The sequence below is a fragment of the Lygodium microphyllum genome, chromosome 20 (assembly GCF_053477565.2).
Source record: "Lygodium microphyllum isolate KBCC chromosome 20, Lygodium_microphyllum_v1.1.10, whole genome shotgun sequence".
NCBI lineage: Eukaryota > Viridiplantae > Streptophyta > Polypodiopsida > Schizaeales > Lygodiaceae > Lygodium > Lygodium microphyllum.
In genome coordinates, this window is record NC_141154.1 from 43,875,708 (window position 1) to 43,900,295 (window position 24,588).

Here is a 24,588-nt window from a genome sequence, read left to right on the forward strand (position 1 = left end):
TGAGCTTAAGATTTTGTGGGAGGAGGGGGTCGCCATGGAAGATATGAGCAAGCGTAATGGTCGATAGTTCGCCAATATATGAGCCATTCTCATGCAGACCATGCATGAGTTTTTGGAATTTGCGGAGTGCTCTTGTTAGTAAGCTTCCGTTCTTGTTGGTAGTATCTATTATAGCTCCTTCAAGTTTGTATTCACTACATAGAGGTATTGGAATAGGTATGGTTACCTCAGATTATCATGCATATCCATTGTGTGCGCCACAGTTAGACTCTTGAAGTTTACAAACCATGAAGAAGATGGTATATCAAGGATACAACGCTTTTTGATCGGAGGAACCTGAACTAAGGGAAGGTTTTCTTGGAGGACCTCCAACACAAATGAATGCCCAAAGCTGGTATGAGTTAAAAATGGTCCATACAGAATCACATCCAAATGGAATGCCACGATTCTTAGGTTTCTAGGAGTTGCCATATTGGACCCACTTATAGATCAACCACTTGTTGGATCCCATGCATATTTAGAGACACTATAGGGGCACGAATGGATTTGAAGGAAGTAGGCAAGATGGAGGGGCTTTGGCCGCAGTCGATTTGGCCGCAGTCGAGTGTTGATAGTCACTTGTAGCTACCTTGTGCTCCTTGGGTTCTTTCCACTGAAGAAGAGCGCATTGTGAAGTAAATTATCAAGTCTATCCGCACTCCAACGGGTATGATGCGTTCTCTCAGGTCCGTGTTTTCTAAAGATGACCAATTATTAGGACTAAAATTCCATGATTAGCATAAGATATGTCAAGTTTGTACTACGAATGGATTGTATGTGGCCTGCATATTTTGTTATTTCGAGTCTAGTCATATCAGGGTTGAAATCCCATGATTAGCATAAGATATGTCAGGTTTGTCTTGATGTTGGTTGCAAGTAGCCTCAATATTTCATTATTTAGTGTTTACTCGATGTTTGTAATACTTTTCCATTTATGACAATTTGTACTATGCATCATGATCATGGGATGCCTCACTCTAAAAATACGCGATGCAATTTACAGGTAGTCGAATTTAGTGCAATGAATCTCATAGAAGGAGATCAATACATCCTCTATTGAAACTACAAGGCCAGGAGCAATGAAGATGGCCTATCTCTTTAAGAAGTACTTTCCCACAAGTATGTTCATGATACAAACTCACCTCCTAGTACATCTCGTAGATAATGTGGAGATTGTGGGACTTATCCATATGCGATGGATTGTTTTCTTGAGTGCTTCATGAAAACCTTGAAGGGATTTGTGTGACAACAAGCTCGGTCGGAAGGTAAGGTTGGCTAGTGTCGAAGGCATTAGTGCATATTTTAGAGTGGTACTGATTGTGGATTCAGACAATAGTATGCTATGGTCACTGAAGGGCGATGATAAGTTGACCAAAGATGTGGTGATGGGAAATGTAGTAGAAAAAAGAATAAATACTGAAATGGTGGAGAAAGTGAATTTTTTTCATATGTTGCATCATGCATCCATGGAGAAGTGGCTCGCTAGGTACGACTAGGCCAAAAAAGACCGAGAAGAAGTGCAATCATAATTTCAATGCAGTACACACTATCGACCAATTTGATATCCTGAGGGCATGGAGGAGATGCCAGAGTTTATGTCTATGTGGTGGTTACATGGAGGTTTGATAGTAACTTCTCGCGAAGGGGTAGAGGACTCTACAGAGGAGTGGGAATTCTCAAGGGGATGTAGTCTAAAGGTAATCGCATGCTTTATTTGATGTCAAAACTAGATTTCATATGCAACAACTAAACTAGCCGTTTCGGTATATAGTAAAAAATCTACAATGTAACAAGGTCCTGCGGGTGTGATTTCCATGTTGAGCGTATCAACAAAATACACTCTACAATGCAACAATGTTCATAACAAATTGAACTCCAGATATATGGTTGAAAGTATTCAACAGACACCACCGGATCTACCTACGGTAGAAACACCTGCATGGTATGCTAGGGATCAGGCTTATTTTGAAGAAAGAATAGCCTACACCCTCACATCTTCAGACGAAGATGGTGATAGTGTGATTGAAGAAGAGTTCACACCCATTAATCCTCACAGGTCTAAATCTCCCACTAGTATTCTTCGAGCCGGCAGGCTACAGATCCGAATACCATATAGATAAGATGGAGTATTGGAAACTTGTAAAGTATTATCTTAGTGGATTATTGTAGTTTCTCCATGATCATATTTGACATATAGTGGTTTAAAGTGATGTTGGAAGGAGTTGGGGTATTTTTTCGGTGAGGTCTATCCCGATATTTGGAAATAGATTCGGAGAAAATATGGACGGATTTGCACGACATATATGTCATGCTACTGGGTCATTGTGAGCATGTGCATGACCTATTTTTTAATTTTTTTGAGGACATGAAAAAACAAAAAATGTTGATTCACTCTTATATCTAATATTGAACATCTAATCTTCTATCCAAATCCTCGGCAACCTTGATGGTAGTATATTATGCCGCGTCAACTCCTCGGAGTGCATAAGTGTATGATGAATGCAATGTTCCCAGCATAGACGAGGAGAGAAAGATGGCTTGGAGTGTGCAAGGGAGAAACGCATGGGTAAGCTAGACAAGGAGACATGAGGCCAATAAATTTTTGATAGTAAAGTGGACTCTTCTTTCTATGGTGACCTATCTTTAGACCTTTGAGTGTATGTGAAGCTCTGCCAGGAGATTGACATGGGGCCATATGCCGAGTCCTATTTGCATCCACTTACTCAATTCTTTGATGATTCTCTTTTAAGGGTACTTTAGTGTATGCATTTTAATAAATATCATTTTTTTCAAAGTTATATTGTCATGCTTTACGTAAATCTTTATATTGATTATGCTAACATCATTTTCTTTCTGTGCAGGATACATGTGATGATACTAAGAGAGCAACATGAGTGTAGGGATGATGGATGAGGAGTTGTCGAAGATATTCACACGTATACCTCTAGATCATGTCTGTAGATCAGATGGTCTGATTTAGAGATATAGCAGACTAGGAGCTATCACGGATGTGATTAGGCCGTTTTGTGAGGTCTACTTTGGCATGCTTTGATGCTTCAATTTCTAGTAGGTAGATGAGGTTGATGCTCTGGACTGTCCTTGGATGGAGGGAGTGATTCTAGAGGGTGTTGCAGAGATGTCGATGATGTGAACCCCTGGTCAATTCTAGTGAGGATCGCTACTCCTTGATCTCATATACCGATTCTAGAGAGGGTGGCTCAAGTAAGTATTGTGGAGACAGTGATGCAGTGTCTCCCTCTTATTGATCTTTTGAATACATGTCACCTCTAGGATTTGTCAAACCTATAGGGACATCTATTCCCATGACTCCCAATTTTGCTCAGCTATCCTGGTAGGTACTGGCACCCCTATGGGTGCTACTCTGAGAGATACTATCCCTACAGGCATGCCATACATACATGGGTCTCTGGCTTATGCCCACGAGCATGGTCACAAATGGAAGAGGCCACACCTTAGACATATCCAAGTAGGGTACGACTACCTCCCTTGTAGATGATAGGATAGGTGTTGTAATCATGAATGATGAGGGGAGGAGGGTAATTCTCCAAGATGATGGTGCTAGCAATAGCGCAAGGCAAGGAGGGCAGGATTGGAGGTAGGGGTGATGCATCATGATCTGGGGAGTATGGCGACCATAGGACTTATCTGGAGGACTTTGTAAGTTTTCTTTTAGTTCTTCTCACTTTCTTATTTGGAATATCACTTGTACTAAGAATCATGTTTTTAACAATGCTCTTCTATTTTCTTTGCAACACTCCATCACAAACCATGATCCTAGAGATTCGACTGGATATGCAAAGAGACACGGTCTCACTACACTTATCGATAGATTGTATGCACATGGCAGTCTAGAAAATCAATCCTCTTTCTTGTTAATAGTCACTAAATTTTTTATGATGCATTATGAACAGGGGACTAATTGTCTCCTTGTTTATTTTCCAAAGTCTATTTGATGCTCCTTTATGTATGGATGAGCTTTCAAATGGCAAGGATTTGTAGCACATGAGCTTGGATTCATTGAGCACACATCATCTTCTTTCTTTTTCCTGTGATTTGTGCAGCCTTCTCCCAGTTTAGTTGGTGTTTCTTACTATATTTTCCATTGATATATCAAAAACACCCAATTTCTCCATATTTCACGTGTTTTACGGGTTTTACACTATTAATTTCATCCACAACACTTATGATTTTCTGATTTTCTGATCATAAACAATTGGAAAACATTGCAAGCAACATTATAATGCATAATGATCCCATGGGAACAAGAATTCATGAAGCAAATTGCATAAAACTTCAATTTTCTTTGTAAAAATGAGATTACCGTCCTTTGCGAGTTGCGGGATTTTATTTGCCATATCTCGGGACTGATTTTCAGCCACCATTAATGCTCATGAAAGTCCACAATCAGCAATCTTCCTTTCTCTTACACCACGGAGCAATCCGGTCTTCATTGGACAAGCATCCCTCATCCATTCCTCTTCTTCTTCTTCACCACATGAATCTGCCTTTAGGGGAGAGAGAGGGAGGAGAGAAGCCCGGCGATAGAGTCAGCACCCAGGAGGGATTCAAGCCCCATAATCGATTGAGGGGGTTATTCACAGCCAGCCATCACCCTCTCCATGCCATGAAGCGCAAATTTTGGGCGCCATCTTCCTCCACGTTTTTTCTTCATCCCTCATTCTCTCTCCACGTTTTTTGCTTCATAAGCTGCATAAAATTTCTAGGGGGGGGGGTCCAAACTCAAAAGGCATGCTCAATTTTGGCCTCCCAAGTGTCCACCTTTTCATATCTTGACCATTTTGTGGCCATTTCCCCGTCCGGACTCAAAATTGAGCTCTGAAAAATCCTAGGCGTTCGGCTCGGCATCTCGCATTAGCCGATAACTCTTTTCAACCCGCACAACAGTCTGAAAAATTATGAAAAATCAACAAGTGTTGCTCCAACGCCTTTAAAGCACTTTGGCGCTTAAAATCATCCTAGATCGAGCCGCTGCCTTCGGCGTTGAGTATTTTTTCCTTGATATTCATAATTTTTAGCTATTTTTAAGCACTTCTCGGCACCAAAATTCCGCTCTTATTGGCGACCACGGGATAGGGCGACTGAGCCCGTCGAATCCCACGAACATATATGTACATAAACAACCAAAGGAAGCATCAAACTGATACAAAATAGATATATATTAAACACAGCACAATGCTCACCCTACCCCCTGACAGAATCAAGGCATGACATCCACAAGGAGTAGGCCTAGTATAATCTGATAAAAGTCCGAAGCTAGTCACTAACCAACTGCTCCAACACAGCCAAACTAAAAAGAACTATCAAAGAGGTTGCCCTAAGTGGTGGTCTGACTGCCTACCTAACTAAGGACAACACAACTAGGAGCTCCTACTAGGCGAGGACTCCTATAGCCTGATCAAGAAGTATTTTCTTTTGGTACATTTCTTCTTGTAGGGTTTCATTTTTCGATACTCGGGTATGTAAAAAGGAGGGAGCTGAGCGTAGTGACCCAAGGAGAACAGGGCATCAGCCTCAGGACCTGTCTCGGTACCCAAGAACCTACCAAGCCCTCGCAAGGCGACACTAAATCCTTTTCTGATGCTCACTTTTATTTTTGCTCCAACCTTCCTTATTTTTTTCTTTTCCAGCAAGATGCCACCCCTAGGAAGACAAGGCATCGGCCCTGGGTCCTGACTCGTCCCCAGGAACCTACCAGGCCTTCGCTAGGCAATGATCAACTGCTTATAAATTTTCCTTTCTTTTCTTTTCTATTTTTACAGGGGTTAGAACCCCTTTTTACACACCTCTGTATATATTTATTGTCTTTTGGGATATTCAGGGTTTCTTTTTGCATATCATCTTTATTTTTCTTTTGGCAGGCTTCTCTAACTGCCTCACAACTAACAAGAACTCCTAGCACGGCCGCCTAGTAGGCTAGCAGAACAAAGTCACTAGAACTCCCTTCTAAAACAGGTCTTTTGATGCTTAGCAATGTCTTTACAGGAGGCAACGACTACTCAGACCTCCCTCAGACATACTTAACCTAAACCTGGGACTTCATGCCTTGGACGCCGGTCCCCAACAAGAAACGAAAAACCCCTTAACAAGTACACAACCACATATAACATAAAAACCACAGTACTCATAAAGAAAAGATATCACCTGGATAGGGCCACGAGAATCTTCCACACAGCAAAAAGGCTCCTTCCAAGCTCTTCTTCAAACCTGTCTAGCACAAAACTAAAACAAGAAACCATTAACCGCACCTGCACTAAATAGAAAACTGGCCCTCTTGGCCTAACGAGATCTGGACGTAATCTCCAAAGCAGCTAGCCTTCCTAGCTCAAAACTAGATAGGTCATTTTAGTCCACGTAATAATGATGTCCTTGATCACACCCTCTCAGACTACCCAGGGTGCCAAGGATAGCATATCATAGGTCGACTAAACCCATGCTACTCATGCAAGTTAGCTAAAAGCTTGATCTTGTATTTTTTACTTTTTTTAATCTTAGGGTTTTCTTCCTGTAGAGCTACAAGTCCAAGCCTTTCCACACATAACTCATCAATAAGACCGATCCCTTCTTGGGCACTATGAGCTAAATGAACAACCTTAGTGGGCTCGCATGTCCCACATTTACTGTAATCTGAATAAACTGGTCGTTCAAGTGGCTAAGTGCTCCTTTGGGAGAAAGAATCATAGCTTTGTACTCATTCGAACCTCCCCTATTTGGGTTTTCACATAAATCAGTGCTGCGACCCAATCTAGGTAGAACTTCAAGCCTAAGCACATCACATGGGTGTATCCCAAGGTAGTGTATATTGTCAGATGTATATCCAGTCTTATCCTCTCGGGGGTTCAACAAAATATATCGAGATGGAATCCTTGGCCTTGCATCCGACATTCCTGCCACACTTTTGGAGATTTTGGGTCTCCAAACCCATCTCACATTTCCTACGTCCATACTGTAAATTTTCTTCCATAAGAACCACGCTTTCACTGGAGGGAACAACATCCACCCGGAAGCATGATTCCAACACCAAAGGTCTCTCAAGAGCCTTACTAGCAATAAAATTAGAACCACACAGAATTCTTATCAACACTCATAGGCCCATTGGTTCAATCCATATTTCCATCACAACTATCTCTCGTGGAAGTGTTGCAAGCCCTAATGGGACTTACGTGGCTTGGAACCTGTTCACTGGGAGGCATGTCATTACTACTCATAGGATGGAAATTTTTTGCTTTGAGATTTTGGCTACCAAGGTTCCCCTCATAGGCTACCTTGGTATCAACAAGTGAGATGTCTTCTTGCAGAAATGATTGGAAGCTAGGATGCACTTGTACTGAGCAGGAAAAACTCCAAAAGTTTTCCCAACATTTCTGAATATGACCCTCATAATCGATGGCATGCATTTTTACTTCCCTTAACGACTTAGGATTCCGCAGTCCCACTTGGATTTGCATATTAATCTCTAAGCCATTCAGAAAGAACTCACATAGCACATCATCTGCTAATGCAATGGCTCTTCTTGGCCAAAGCCTAAGAGTACTATCAAAGGCTCTAGCATACTCTTTAACAGAAAGATAAGACTCCTGTCTAAACTGCATAAGCTGCCCTAAGACCTGAATCATAGGGAGCTATTTTTCATACTCATCTAGAAATCTATCACAAGTCTCCTAAAATGATTTGATCGACCCTCTTGGGAGGCTCCAGTACCATTTCCTTGCCTCTCCCTTTAGGGTACTTGGGAATACGAGCATCCGATGTAAATCATCAAACCCACTTGCAATGCAAGTTAGGTCATATTCTCTTAAATGAATCATCGGATCCTCATTTGGCAACCCATAAAACACTGGAAGATCCCTATAAAGAGGAGGACATTTAGTCCTCCCTTTTGGGATCAACACCGGGTCATTAAAATCTTCATATTCATCATGATCTGGGTCCAGCCTCTTAGGATCTTTAACCTCTTCCATCCCCACCCTTTTCGATGTAGGGGGGTTAATATCCTCATTGACATCCCTTTCTGCCAACTCACTGAGTGGTCTAGGGAGTCCTATAAATTTCAACATATCCTTTTGATCCCCTCTTAGAGGGTCTTCCATACCTTTCCCTTTAAAAGGAAAGTCCATAACGGGTTTATATAAGAGTTTTTGGTCCTTATCTAAAGTAGATTTATCATTACTACTTCTTAAAACTTGGGAACCGTGCCTTTTAAGCAACAGTTTTCCCTTGATAGCTAGGGTTTCTAACATCCTTGTGATGCCTACTATGTCATCATGGTGGCCCATTACACGGGATGTTTCAACCACAAGCATATTCCATCGTATATCCTGTTGAGAATCTGCCAATCACACCCTATGCATGCCCCTTTGTATGGAACAACTAGGCTAGGAAGATGCAGTTCATTCTAGGAAGAGAGACAGATCCCATAGGCACAGTGATGAAATGTGCTACCAAGCAATCCTATATATTGATGTACTTGACTATCACTTTTATATGAAGATAATGCAATAGTACTTGTCTCTTTCTGTCAAGTCTCTGTGTCATTGTCAGTCCTACACAAGATTGTGTTTATGAGTTCAAGTCTCAATCTTGAAACCTAATTCACTTGTGTAACAATTGTCTTCTTTGTCAATGTCAACATGAGTAGTATCTTCATCTTCCATCCTCCATAGCTTCCGCCTCTGCCATGCTCTAGATCCCGCATTTCTCACATTGTATCAGAGCCCAATCGGGCATGGCATAACTCCCTTATCTGCTCTCTCAGTCCCTCTTAACCTCAGGTCAGCTCAAGTCCAGCTCATGGTTCCATTTCTTACCTCTATCCTCACTGAAGCTTCCATGGCAGCCATAGCCAGCAGCACCCTGTCAACTTGAAGCTCCTGGATCTCTCTCCATAGGTCATATCTGAACCTCCTCTCTTCTAGACATTTGTTTATTGACTCCCAAGGCTTCTTTCTATCACTTAAGAGCTTGACATTGGCCACTCCATAGCTCAGGATTGCTTAAACTGTCAATCTCTGCTCTGTGTCTGCCATAGCCAGACAGGACATACATCACTTGGAGCTTCTATATCTTACTCTACAGGCCATCTTAGCCCACGATTCCTTCTGGAGAAACATTCCTCTACTCGTGGCAAAGCTCCCTGATGCATCACAGTCCAACATTGCTCATTATCGAGCCCTGCATTGCGGAAATCGTGGAAATCTGTAAAAACTGTGCCTATTCACGAAATTCGTCTCTGCGCATGCAGTACGGGCCGCGATCTGGACGAGGAGATTAGGGATTTGGCAGAGAATCTCATAAGCTACATTTCCATAAAAAAAGTTTTGAAAATCGTCCACCATAGCTCCTGCAATGTTAGAAAAACCAGGCCCCTGTCTCAGAAACCCTAAAATCCACCATAGCCAAAATCCTTCAAACTCAAAAATTCTTCATTTTCTCTCTCCTGACACTCAACCCAAGCCTCTGTCACTCTGATCCACTGTGTTACTGAAGTTCCCAGCAAGAAAAAGATTCAAGAAGATAAGCTTCAACAAAATCAAAGCATCAAGAATCATCATCAGTTCAACCATAGTATCTTTTGATACTACATAGTGTGTTTTTCACACTGCCATTTGTTGTGTCTTCTGACACATTAGATTTCAACTTTGTGCTGGAAAGTTTTAGAAATTTTAAGCTGATTCCATCATGGAAATGCCAAGCATGAAGTCTCTTGGGTGGTTACCTGTTATAAAGAGTAACATTACTCTTGTTGCCCATTTACATTGCATGCAAGACTTGGCTATCTTAACTGCAGAAAGACATGGAGCTGTCTACATCAAAGTTCAATCAATGAATCCATCAGAAGATTTTGAAGACATTTCCACTACCTCAAATAGGATACCTTTGCTTGAGGGGGACATCGACATGAAGATTAAAGCTACAAGCAAAGACAAAGAAGAAGCAGACCAAGAAGACCATAAGATCAAAGAGCAAAGGAAGAAGGACAATAAGAAGATCAGCCATGAAGACCAAAAGACCACATCATTCAAAGCTGAAGAACCAAAGATGAAAGACAAGAAGATTTTCCATGCTGACAAAGAGAAATCATATGCTGAAAAAAAACCACAAGGGCCTATCGGTCCTTATCTCTCATTTTCTGTTTTAAAAGCATTTGTACCTGCCTTAATGTTCCTTTCATAAGCTTGAAAAAAAACTCCTCATGTAGCCTTGTACTACAGCCTCTGTACACTTTGTGATGCCCCTGTTACAGCCTCTGGATGTCCACCATGTTTATGGTACCCACACTTAGCCTTTTCTGCGACAGCCTCTGGTGTTTTGCCATGTTTATGGTATGCCCACACTTTGTAGGTGCAGCTCTCACTAAAGCCTCTACACACTTTGTACTTTCAGGTCGTGATTGAGGAGGGGTGTTGAGAATCTACCAATCACACCCTATGCATGCCCCTTTGTATGGAACAACTAGGCTAGGAAGATGCAGTTCATTCTAGGAAGAGAGACAGATCCCATAGGCACAGTGATGAAATGTGCTACCAAGAAATCCTATATATTGATGTACTTGACTATCACTTTTATATGAGGATAATGCAATAGTACTTGTCTCTTTCTGTCAAGTCTCTGTGTCATAGTCAGTCCTACACAAGATTGTGTTTATGAGTTCAAGTCTCAATCTTGAAACCTAATTCACTTGTGTAATAGTTGTCTTCTTTGTGAATGTCAACATGAGTAGTATCTTCATCTTCCATCCTCCATAGCTTCCGCCTCTGCCATGCTCTAGATCCCGCATTTCTCACATATCCGCACTTTCCCATGGCATTATGGCTTTAGCATGATGACTTGTTGATGCCACAACTACCATAGTTTCCAACATGCTTGTTTCATGCCCTCTAGGTTGATGGATGGTTAAACATGATTTCTCGTGGGTAGAGACCACACCAAGGCGAACCTCAGCCCATGCTATCATATTAAAGGATGGGGTAACCACTAATGGGCTACTCTTTTCATCACATAAATTATCTTCTGCAGAGGACTCATGTTCCATATAACCAAATAAGTCCATTAGTACGTTTTGTATAGGGAAAGCCAAGGTTTTCCATCCTTGAACAAACCCCATTTTATGGATAATTTAGGGTCTCTTGAAACCCTAGATTCGAAAACCGCCACTTATAGGCAGCTCCCGGCAGACGCACCACTGATGGGACCTAAAACGGGCCGGCATTGGCTCATGCACTAGCCGGACCTCTAACATGCGCTCAACAACCCCACGGCCTCGCGGCCAGGAGCGTGGATGACACATACATCATCTTCCTAAACATCTTGCATTTGTATCACGTCTCGTAGTCCAACTCAAGCCCAATTAACACTCCTCAGAGGGAGTCCCTAGCACATTGCCAAATAGCAGGAAACACAAACATAGGAGGTCCTCCCACGGGCTGACTGCCGCTACCTCACTGCGACTCTCCTACACCTTGGGGATTGGCCCCTTGATGCGTCGCTAAACATATATAACACAATATCGCACATATTTCCACTCAAGGTACCAATTGATCATATCCAGTAATGTACCATACCTCACTTTCTTTCCCCTAGACCCAACGCCTAGCCTACAGCTTGGACAACCTCACTCACTCAACGTTGGTCACGATCCTCTAGAAAGCAAGTGCCATGCATCCAGGAGATATTGTCTGATACCTTTAAATTTCATGCTACATGCAAATTGTGAATGTCCATGTGCTCAAACAATTAAGAAAATCAGCATTGGTGCACATGTAGAAAACATTTCTTTCAATGATTTTGACTATTGCTCGTATGCGGCATTGCATGAGCCTAGCACCGAGAAACCCTCGTGCTACTAGGTCCTTAATTTTTAATTATCGAACAACCTAAATGGTATGCATAAAAACCAGAAAACTTTTCATCATTTCATTCAGCATTTAAACACCTTTCATACACTCTACCCCCTCACCCGTTTAGGTTGTGCATTATTGAACGGTTTAGGGTTCATTTTCCACATTTTTATTGTATAAAAAGCCATAAAACTCACTAAAACATAAAGGTAGGGCTAAACTGAGGCTAAACCTCATACTTCAGACCCCCCATACATCCACAAACATGAATCTTATTTTTCCTTAATTTTCGACACTCAAAATCCATTTTTTCCCTATTTTTTTCTATTTTTCCTATTTTTCTTGTATTTTTTGCAATATTTAATAACTAAAAATTCAAAATGAGTTGTGGATTGTGTCCCTTAGGTTCATTTGCAGCAAAAACACAAGTTTAGTTGGTGTATCTTACTATATTTTCCATTGATATATCAAAAACACCCAATTTCTCCATATTTCACGTGTTTTACAGGTTTTACACTATTAATTTCATCCACAACACTTATGATTTTCTGATTTTATAATCATAAAAAATTGGAAAACGTTGCAAGCAACATTATAATGCATAATGATCCCATGGGAACAAGAATTCATGTAGCAAATTGCATAAAACTTCAATTTCCTTTGTAAAAATGAGATTACCGTCCTTTGCGAGTTGCAGGTTTTTATTTGCCATATCTCGGGACTGATTTTCAGCCACCATTAATGCTCATGAAAGTCCACAATCAGCAATCTTCCTTCCTCTTACACCACGGAGCAATCCGGTCTTCATTGGACAAGCATCCCTCATCCATTCCTCTTCTTCTTCTTCACCACATGAATCTGCCTTTAGGGGAGAGAGAGGGAGGAGAGAGAAAGACTGAAATCAGAATTCTTCACAGAGACCACCATTGGAGGAGCAAAGCACGGCGATAGAGTCAGCATCCAGGAGGGATTCAAGCCCCATAATCGATTGGGGGGGTTATTCACAGCCAGCCATCACCCTCTCCATGCCATGAAGCGCAAATTTCGGGCGCCATCTTCTTCCACGTTTTTTCTTCATCCCTCATTCTCTCTTCACGTTTTTTGCTTCATAAGGAGCATAAAATTTTTTGGGAGGGGGGGACCAAACTCAAAAGGCATGCTCAATTTTGGCCTCCCAAGTGTCCACATTTTTATATCTTGACCATTTTGTGGCCATTTCCCCGTCTGGACTCCAAATTGAGCTTTGAAAAATCTTGGGCGTTGGGCTCGGCATCCCACATTAGCCGATAATTCTTTTCAACCCGCACGACAGTCTGAAAAATTATGAAAAATCAACAAGTGTCGCTCAGGCGCCTTTAAAGCACTTTGGCGCTTAAAATCGTCCTAGATCGAGCCGCCGCCTTCCACGTTGAATATTTTTCCCTTGATATTCATAATTTTTAGCTATTTTTAAGCACTTCTCGGCACCAAAATTCCGCTCTCATCCATATTCTTGACTTTGTAGTAGCCACGAATGAGCAAGATAAGGATGAGGTGTCCTTTATTTGTAGAAAGCCATGGAGGGATGTTGTAGTTAACAAGGACTACAAGCCACACACTGTAAGAAGTTGAGTGTAGACCGAATGGATTCATGCCATCCACAGCAAGACCGAGTGGAAGATGCCTTGGCTCCCAGGCAAAGCCTAGAAAGTTAGATTCAATGTGGCTCTATGCACGTAAATGCACTAATATTCGTTGGACTCCATCTGTGGATCTATTCTGCGGATGCTAGGTTGTCAAGCTTGCCATGCCAGATGTACAAAACATGTGATGTATACGGGGGATAAGTGGAAAATATCTAAGAACTCTTTGAGGGATGGTTTGTCCTTGCAAGTTCTATTGATACCTGTTAGAATCACACTTTGGACATGTCTCCATAGCCTCATATTCTCCTCAAAACAATATGCAATCGATGATACATGCATGGATGATGTTGTAGTCCATGCCAAGCTTTTGTAAAACCTATTGCATATCATCAGGAGACTCAGACATGGTATTTGCAAGTGGTAATATATGATACTTTAGTAACATGAAAAGAAATCATAAAACACCTTAAATAAGCACAATTGTTTTAAATGATGGTGCCCAAAAGAAATCAACAAGCGTACGCAGAAGGTACATGAACAACTCAGTCACACTCACATCACTCTATTCGTATTTTGCTTACACAATTAGGAGTCAAGCAGTGTCTTCAAGTGAGATACTCGACCCCCTTCATATAATGGTATGGACTCTTCCTATCTAAGCAGATCAGATGTCTTGATATCCATGGGCATCAATGCAGCGATCATTGCCTCCATCTCAAGCTCCAAGATTGTAGTAAAGTTTGGAAGGTTGTCTGTCTCCTCTGGTATTGATGGCATAAATTGGGTAGTGCCTTTCAAGTGGTGGATTAGCTTAGGCATTCCATCCATCATCGCACACCCACGAACTCTTCTAACGGGCCACAAAGGGTGCAGTCCTCCTTGGGATGAGATGTCACTTCCCTCTAGTAAACTTTATGGCCACATCCAATGTTTTTGTATATGATACTCAATTAGTTTGTGAATACAATGCATGATTGATACACACTTTTCTTATCGTTTGCTCAAAATCTGACATCACCTAATTAATGATCTCTGATTGAAACTCGCCAAAGCGTCATAAGTATTGTATAGACAATTACCGTTTTCATCTAATTGCCAACTTACATTGAGAACAAGGACACGGGACACACTGATTAAGATACACCTCGCGATCTTAAATATCATGGCCTTCATCATTTTCCATTTGGTCTATGTATGTAAAGTCTCCACCCACCTATGGATGGGCCTAGAGTATGTAAAGTCTAATATGCTATGCATGGGAGCGAGGGAGTAGCTACCCTATGTCGAGAAATGTTCCCCGTTGTCGCAAATCGTAGGGTTGAAGGTCACCAGAGGGTTTTGGCAAGAGAAGAATGTATGGGGGTTGAAGAGCTTAGACTTCGGAGATGGTAGAGATAAGAGAAGGGTTGAAGGTTTCAAGCCAAGTTCTTGAAGATAAGAGATAGCAGGGTGTAGGTAGATTCAAGGAGAGGAGTAGATTGAAGAGAAGGGGTTCGAAGAGATTGAAGATATAGAAGAATACTCCCAAAAAGAATTAGAAAATATAGAACAATACTAATAGAGATGAAGCCTATTAGTTTCTTTCAACATTATGAGAAAATATAATTCTAATAGATAAAAACGTGTACAAAATAATACATTCCTCTATGCTGCTCAAATCGCCAATCTGATGCTTCCAATGGCTTCAAAAGGTGGGTTAAATACTATGATACCTCTCTAGAATCCTACCAGATCACTCCTTCTTCATCTCCCATGCTCGGAGTGTTCACTTGCCTGAAAACAGTGATTGCAGGTCACGCGATTTTGCTAATCTCTTTTTTTACATAAAATCCTCTCAAATTGGCTGAAAGCTATATGGTTTCTTTAACATGTCCTCCTAATCTAGAAGTTATCTATAGTTTTATGGAGTTTTAGAAGATGCCTAAAGTGGCATTGGCTTTGTAAATCTAAAAGGAAACCACACTCTAGATTTTTTTTACATGGTGTGCACATGGCGGCACGACATCCACCCCCTCCTAACCTGCACATCCTCTAGCATGTGCCAAAGTCTTATGGATTTGTAGTGTCAGAAGAGGTATCTTCTGCCATGTCAATGTCTTCATCTTCTGCCTCTTCTTCTTCTTCTATGTCTTCATGCTTTTGAATTATATTCAAGTCTTCTAGCTCATATGTTGAACTTTCTCTTCGTTCGAAGAGCTTGATTCTTTTTCCAACTATGGGTATCTTCATGCTTGTTCCACCCAATTCGGCCAATAAATATGTGGCATTGTCATGAACGACCTTTAACACATATGGGCTAAACCAACGCTTCACCATCTTCCTATAAGCATTATATTGATTGTCTAGGTTGTTGTCATAGACAAGCACCCTGTAACAACTCCGAAATCTGAAATTCCCATATGAAAGCCCTCATAGGGATAATATTTTTCGAATTAAGTAAATTTTTTTAAATTATTTTCTCTCTCCTCCAGCCGACTGTCGAGCTGGAGGAAGAGGGGAATAGCAAGTGAGGCAAGCTCCTTGCTGGAGCTTGCCTAGGCAATGGGGCATGCCCATTGATGCGTGGGGGAAGGAGGATCCTATCCCCTCCCCCTATATAAATCATTGCTGCTAGTGGCTATGGTAGCCTTGGAAGAGAAGGAAGAGGGAGTTGAGACTCTGTGAGCATCGGGAGGGAGAGAGAGATCGAGGTCGGTGACGCGCTGCCACTGCCGTGAGTGTAGAGGAAGCGTTGCAGAGGCGGCTATAATTCCGCAGTCCGATTTCTGCTCTGCCGACTATCAACGGCCTCCAAACCCCCCCACGTGTAGAAGGACTGAAGCTTCTAGAAGCTTCTAAGGGGCTTCATAATCCCCTTTTCCCCCCTCAATTTGACCTTAAAGGTCCTTGTTATCCCCGTGTTTTTTTAAAGCCCCCCTTGGACCCCTTAGGCCCCCTTTCCCATAGCCTTTAAGGCTACCCTTTTCCCCCCCTGGAATTTCCCCCCTAAGGGCCCCCCTTAGCCCTTTGTCCTTTCCCCCCTCAAATTTCCACCTTGGACCCCCTTATGCCCTTTCTCACCCCTCAAAAGCTTTTTTTTCTTCCCCCTTTTTTTTCTTCCCCCGTATCTCAAATCCTCCTAAGGGCCCTCTTAGTTTTTTTCTATTCCCCATGCAAAAAAATACTTTTTTAAACCCTTTTCATACCTTGTTTTTTTTCCCCCCACACGTAAAAGAAAGAAGGTGTTAAGGTTTGTTTTTGTGACCCTTCTACAAAAGCCCTCGTAAGGGTTTCAACGCTTTTTATTCCCCATTCGTGTGAGTCTTTATAAGGCCATTAAGCCCTTCCCATGGCTTTAATGGGCCATATTCGTGAAAGATTTTGAAACACCCCTTTTTTTCGAAATCTCTACTTCAAGGAGGAAGCCTTCTAAAAACCACTTCCGACGGACGATGCAAGATATCGCAAAGGAAGCTACGATGGAATTTCAAAAAGGAGTTGCAAAGCTGCATCCACGACGGAAAGGCTGCATTCGCGATACCTCCTAAGAAAGGCCAAGGCGCAACCGCAGGAGGATCGTCTCCTAGCATCCACGTGGACATCTCACCCCAGGTCCACGTTTTCATTCCTAATTTTTATTTGGTATTGTTATAATCGTGCGAGGATAATTGTTGGAGATAAGGTTGCATTTTTCATCTTAAATGCTCTAGAAAATTGATATGCATTTAGTCCATATTTACAAAAACGGAATTAAGATAGCGTACTTCGTTTAAACATGGAAGCATAAACTGCATGTCGCATTATTAAGCCATATCTTTTTCGCAATGAGTCATCATGAGAAGTGCTTAAAATCCTTAGGAAAGTGCAAGGCATGAAATGATTCTTATGATGCATAACTCTAGGTAATTATTGTTTGTCAACTGCATAAATTATTAGTAAAAGGTTTCTTGTTTAGCATGAATTTTGTTCGCAAGTTATAGGAAGATTAGTTGGAATTAACCTAACCTATGCCTAACCTTAAGTCGATAAGTTAGGATTGAAAATCAATTAACGCATAGACAACGAGTCATGTGTTATGGAAATGATAACGTAATTATCTTCAAGAGTTAATGTTTACCGCATCACAGAGGAACGGGAAATGGAAAAAAGGAAATAGCAAAAGGCGCAGGACAAAAGGAAGAAAAAGGCGCCTTAACCGGTAACTAGACCCTGAAAAAATTAAAAGCACAAGCACGACCCTCAAGAAGTCTTAGAGTCGCCCAAGGAAAGTAAAAGAGTAAAAAGCACACCAGTAAGTGTGAAAGTGCTCCCGAATCCTTGTAAGAGAGTGCCAGGCTCACTCCTGTGCAAATTGTATGCATTAGTTGGGAATAGGATAGACTAGAACAGTGGGAAATGAGAAATGGGCCTAGGCTAATGGCCGGCCATGTAAAAAAAGGGGATGACCGCCCATGAAAAGTAGGGCATGTATATAAAGTTCAAAAAGTGAATGAGAAGCTCATTCTTGTGTGTGGCCAAAACTTCTTCTTCTTCTTCTCTTGTTTCTTGCCTTCTTGCTTGTGCTTGAGAAAGGGATTGAGAGAGTGTGAGGGAGTGAGGGAGTGATTGTGTGAGAGTGAGGGATCTTGGAAAAGAAGCTCTCCATCTTCTCTCTTCATCTTCCCCTCTTCTCTTCTCTTCTCTTGTCTCGCGCATGCCTATGGAGGATGAAGCTCATGGGAGAGGGATTGAGGTTGCTTGAGCTTTCCTCAAGGATCGTGGAGCTACTGGTGTGCAAGAAAGAGGAGGGTACTCGATCGAGCATCAAGGTAAGCTCACTACACCCGTAAGGTAGGTACTGCGCATCATGAGAGATAGCCATGGCCGCTCGGTTCGAAACACTTGAGCAATAAGTGGTCCGTAGGTCTCGGGGTAGAGCTTGTAGCTTCCCTTCATTTTGGTTTCATTGTCGGGACCGATGGAATCGAGCCTTGAGCGCTGCGCGCATCAAATCGAGCATAGAAGTAGGGTTTGCAGCTCGAACCGGTGCTCAAGATAGCTAGGAGATTTAGGAGGTTTTAATCCATGAAACAAGTAAGTATTTTGGTTTTTTGGAAGCATTAGTGTAGGACTACCATTCTGCATCTCTATTTTGCATTTTGGCTGCACTAGATTAAGATTAGATTAGGTTAAGAAAAGAGAAAACAGAGGTTTTGGCTGCTGCTGGAAATAGGGAAACAGGGGACCAAATTCAAATTTCTGGGTAAAACAAGGAAAAGGGAACTGGCTTTCAGGTTTTGCAGTGCTAGAAAAGGACCTTAAGAGGTTTGGGAGGCTAGGACAAATCTCATTTCACTGGTTAGCTTTGTGAGAGAGATAGAGAGAGAGAGCTTCTGGTTACCAGGAAGAGGGAGCGCTATCACAATTCTGGGTGCCATCGATTTGTGCTGCTCCAGGTGAGTCTGGTGTTTCTTAGTAGTGCCCTGATCAGATCTGGAAAGTCTCTTGTGATTGTGCGCAGCAGGCGTCAAGAGGGATCGAAACGCGTCGGAATCGCGCCTGCCGCCAGACGCAGTCGTACCAGGTCTCAGTGGTCCGATTCCCAGAATCAGACCACCCGAGTCCTGGAGTCGGACCGTCCGACTGTAAGAATCAGACAGTCCGATTGAGGGAGTCGGACCAGCCTTGTCCGATTTTGAAAATCGGACAGTCCGATCGGACATGCCATGTGGCACTCGGACCGCCCATCATAGTCGGACCATCCAACATTCGGATTGGACCAAACAATTTTAGGAATCGGACCACCCTATCCGATTGCAAGAATCGGACCACCATGTCCGACTGCTGGACTCGGATCACACCGTCTGACTGAGGGAGTCGGACTAGCCCTGTTCGATTCTGGGAATCGGACCATCCTGCCAGAAGGAAAAATAAGGATCTTTAGTTGACCCTGCCACAGACCTGACCCCTAGGACACACCCCTGAACACCCCCAAGACCCAGTTTGACCATTAGAACCTCAGAGACCAATCAAACTTAGAGCAGAATAGAAAAACACAACATAGACCTTCAGAAAGACCATAGAATAGGTGGGAACCGAGCTTAGAACTCAAATCAGGCTAAGAATGTGGAGAGAAACAGAGTGGAGTTCGCATTAAACGCTTTTGCATCAGCACTTCACTCTTGTGTTCCACTAAGTTTACACTGCAAGAAAAGAGAAAAGCATGTTTTCGCAACAAGCACCACGAAAGCACTAAGCATAGCGTGTGAATAAGGATTGTAGCTGCTTTCAAATAACAAGGAACACATCAGGATATCTAATAACATTAAGGAACCCACTAGTAGGAGAAGACCCCAAGACTTAGACAGGTGCTTGAGTGCCCTACTAGTAGAACCTGGAGAAGACACGAAGACACGGAGAGCAACAATATAGAGGATTGGACACTGCCGGCGCTGCTTGGATTTATTGACAACCTCGTGGAGTTGAAAGTAGAAACAATGTCGGGATCAAGAGGTAAACGAGGAGAGGACCAATTAGACTTAGGAGAATTTCCAACCTCAGTCTAGGAACCGGTCCACAACTACGATCTACTCACTAGGACCATGATCCAGGGCAGACGTGTAGAGGAAGTGGTAGCAAACCTGGAAGAAGAGAGAAGAGCAATCAAGAGAGCGCCAGAAGGCATAATTGCCTACAACCATGAGCAAAGGGCTAGAAGGCTACAGCAAGACGTAGATATGTACGAGGCTAGACGAGTGCTAGACCTAGCTGGAGCGGCCAAATCTGGAATGTAGAGAGGGAACGGGCAGTAGAGGCTGACATGGCATTGATCAAACTAGTAGCAAAGCGACTCTTGGCCAATACGTCCGTTGAACAGAGCGCTACTGCCCTAGCCACCGCGCTACTATCGGGATTGGGAGTCACGCAAGGGGCTAAAGGGTAGGCTAGAATCCCCATCGTAGCAAAACAACTAGCTAGATACGAACCTAGCAGTGACCCGTACAACTTTATGGAGCAGTTCGAGCAAGTGTATGAGGCAAACGGTCTTACTGACTTTGCGCAGCGAGCTCAAGCTTTCGGCCTGTGCTTAGGCGATAAGGGGAGGACCTGGTATTCTAGTCTAGATGATGCATAACATATGAACTTTGTTCGCCTTAAGGGCCTCTTCATCAAGAGGTTTTCAGAGGTAGGGTATTCGGATAACCTCATCGTTAGGTTGATGAATATCAGTCAAAGGGAGAAGGAAGACGTTAGGGATTACATCACTCAGGTGCGTAGCCTCTACAAGAGAATCCCTGCCAATGAGCGACCTATCGAGAGGGCAGTATCTACAGTGTTCATGAACGGGATTCGGAGTGAGGAGCTCTACAAGGCTTTGTGGCTAGTAGCTCCACCTTGCAACGAGACGTGCTAGCTAGAGTTTTTGAGGAGGCAATATACGTAGATGATCAACTCAGGGAATGCAACATGAGGACTACCAACCGAGAGAGTGCAAGCGAGAGGGACCCTGAGAGATCAACTACTTCGGGGGAAAAAGCAACTGCTAGTGTGCAGGACAAGGGAAGGAGTGTAGACAACGACCAGGGGATGGCAGAAATGAGAATGGAGATTGCACGGTTGCAAGAGCTGGTAAGGAAGCCTGTGAGATCGCATGTACAATGTATATACTGCGGCGGCAATCACCTCCCATTTGAGTGCCAAGATCCTAGATCTCAGCCGTGCTCAAATTGCAGTAGATTCGGGCATGATGCAGTGCATTGCAGAATGCCGAGGAGATTCCCATATGCGCAACAGTACAACCCTCCATACTTAGGTAATAGGCCACCCAATTTCTTTGGAAGGGGAGCCCAGTTAGCTCTCCCAGCACCGACTGACTCAAGACCTGCCGTACCTAGACTGGAGATGAACCCAACTGGTATACCCAGACCATCAGGGTCTTTTGTAACCCACCCATCTAGGGATGCTCCTGTTCACTTTGTGGAGGAGCCTCATGAGAAAGAAACATATGTCAACCCGTACATATCCTATGACGAGGAGGGCAACCCAGTCCTGATGGACTATCGGCCGGTGCCGGTGATGGCTTTAGGAAGAGCAAGAGGCAAAGGCTTTGGAGGGCCAAGCCAAGATCCAGTCGCATGCTGGACTTGCGGCCACCCAGGCCACATTTCATCACGCTGCCCAGAACAAGAACAAGCTAACAAGGACAAAGCAGATCTCCAATGCACAGAGTGTGAAATCACACATCTGTTTCCTGACTGTCCTAGGTGGAAGCCATCAACCAGCTCTACCAACATGCCATTGGTGCCTTTGGGGCTTTTTGGAGTGGAAACCTTTGACAGTGAGGATACACCCATCCCACTATATGTTATGACATGAGCTCAAACAAAACAGGCAGGCATCTCTTTGCCCGGGCCAAGTAACCTTGATGCAACCTCAATAGGAAAGAAAAGCCGAAGGAGACAGAAAAAGAGAACCAATGCAAAGATAACTCTTAAAACCAAGGGAGCGACTACGTTAGTAACGGGAAAGAGGGTCATAGACGTAGAGACAGAGACCTCAGCTCCTAAGACAACCGAGCTAGGGAGTGCCAAGGTAGGGGAATATCCCCATCCCAAAGGGCAGCTCGAGGCTATAGCTAAGGTCAAGGAGTGGGTCAAGGACGCCCAAAAGCACCTCAAGGATGTTGAACCCATATTAGAAGATCCTATTGATGATTTCTCCAGCGTGAGCACACAAGTCTCACCTTCAAAACCACAAGCTGGGAGCATACCTGCACCACTGGGGGCAACTCAATAGCAAGGCCAAGGGGAAACTTGCCAGGGCAAACAGAATGCATGGCCTAGAAATGCTAGCCTCAGGGGAAGACAAGAGCCCAGTAGCCTCCTCACAACCTTGTTGTCTACTCCAGTAACTCTAAGCTTGGAAGAGCTGCTTAGGCAGAATCATTCCTTATGGCAGGAATTAATAGACTTGATGGAGGGACACACAGGACTTGCGGGTGTTGATCCGCAAGATCATGATGCGGTTACATAGATCCCAAGTCTAACTCTACACTCAATTCCTAAGTCTTTGCACATCAATGCTTTTTGGGAAGGCACTAAAATGCATGCAGTTTTACCCGTCCTAGCCTTAGGAGATACGACACGAAAAGGAATTGTAGACACAGGCGCAGGTGTTAGTGTACTAAGCCATGCAATCTTAGAGGCATGGGGAAACCCTCCTATAGAGACTGCCAGGTTTAACGTCACGTTAGCAAATGGAATGAAGGTAAGACCATTCAGGGTCTTAAAGAATTGGCCAGTAAAGATTGTCGATGTGCAGTTTTCCGTAAACTTCATTGTCATGAAGGGAGTGGATTACGACATACTATTAGGCCGACCTTGGATGAGGAATGCGCATGTCATTGAGGACTGGGGCAATGGTTTGATTTTCCTAGGGAACAGAACTATTGCAGTAAGGGTGGAGATGGACACTTGGAAGACGACCCCTGTCGACCTAGATGCCATCTCAGCTATGCTGAAAGGCGATACTCAAACGACCAAACCCTATGGATCACTCACTAAATATATTCCTTGCCCTGAGGATGAGAGAGATTGGATGCATGTTTTGGCAACCATTGACCTACCATTCTCGGATGAGGAAGAACTATATCGGCAGGCTGCTAAAGCTGCAACCATGCCAATTCAGGAGCCAATTGTGCCACTCTGCATGATGGCAAGAAGCTCACTCAACCGAAGCAAACCAGTCTTGTTCCATATCCCCAACAACAAACTAGAGCTTCAAGAAATCGTAGAGTATCTGACCAATAAATTGGAAGGCAACTTGGCTGTTAACTTAAATCCTCTACGTGATCTATTAGCTAAGCCAGAATGGAAATGGACCAAGGTCCACGACCTGAATTTGTTATATAACTGGGCTTTAGTTAATGATGACAAGGAGACAGGAGAGGAAAGCTTAGGTGATGATGAGCAGTCAGAAGGACAGGACTCTGATGACAAGAAGTATGAGGACTGTCACTCTACGGGAGAGGAGAGTGAAGAAGAGATAGATACAATAGAGTACGACACGGAAGGAAAAGCGATAGAACAAATCAGGGCAGACTCGAGGCCTAGGAGAGGAAGGACCAGTCAGAATGAAAAAGGAGTCATGCGAATGGATTGTGATAGATCTTGGCTAGAACACATGGGAACCGTGGATTACGAGCAAGCTGGAGTGGCATGACCATGGGTAATCCCAGTGCTCAAGACGGATGCACCTTACTGAACTACGACCCCTGGGGAAACACCTTCGTCAAGTGAGGGATGCGAGTTTAACTCAGAGTCGGAAGTCAGCACTGAGAGTGATCCCGAGATACCACAACCTTCTAAAGTCAAACGCACCAAGGGAGACTTGCCAGTCCACCTAAGGCGCAGGAGGCTAAAGGAGGAGGCCAGGAAGCAAGCAAAGGACTCAGAAGCAGAAAGGCAAAAGGAATCGCATGATCTACCCAAACGGTTTACAAAATTTAAAAAGAGTGACAGAGTGGTGATTTCTGCTAGGTGTGAAAAGACAAGGCCAAACTAGTGAACCGATCGAGGGCCCCGCCAAAGTCAAGGAAGTTAACTTGGCTAGGGAAGGTGAAAAGCCAAGGTCTGTATTCATTGCAGATGACTTGACGGAGGATGAGGAGACCAAACTTGTTGCACTCTTGCAAGAGTACATTGAGGTATTTGCCTGGACATTGGATGAACTTAAGGGAGTCGACCCTAGGGTTGTGACTCATAATATCCCACTGGTCCTTGATGCAGTGCCAATGAAACAACGACCTTATCCCATGAATCCCAAACACGCCCATGCAGTAAAAGAGGAGATTGATAAACTCATGAGGGTAGGATTCATATATGAGATCGAGCACACGGACTGGGTATCACCTATCGTGATTGTCATGAAGAAAAATGGAAAAATCCGAGTGTGCGTGAACTACAAGAAAGTGAATGCCGCTACAAAGAGGGATAACTATCCTTTACCTTACACCGAGAACATGCTTGAGAGGATAGCAAGTAAAGAAGCCTACAGTTTTTTGGATGGTTTCTCGGGCTATAATCAAGTGC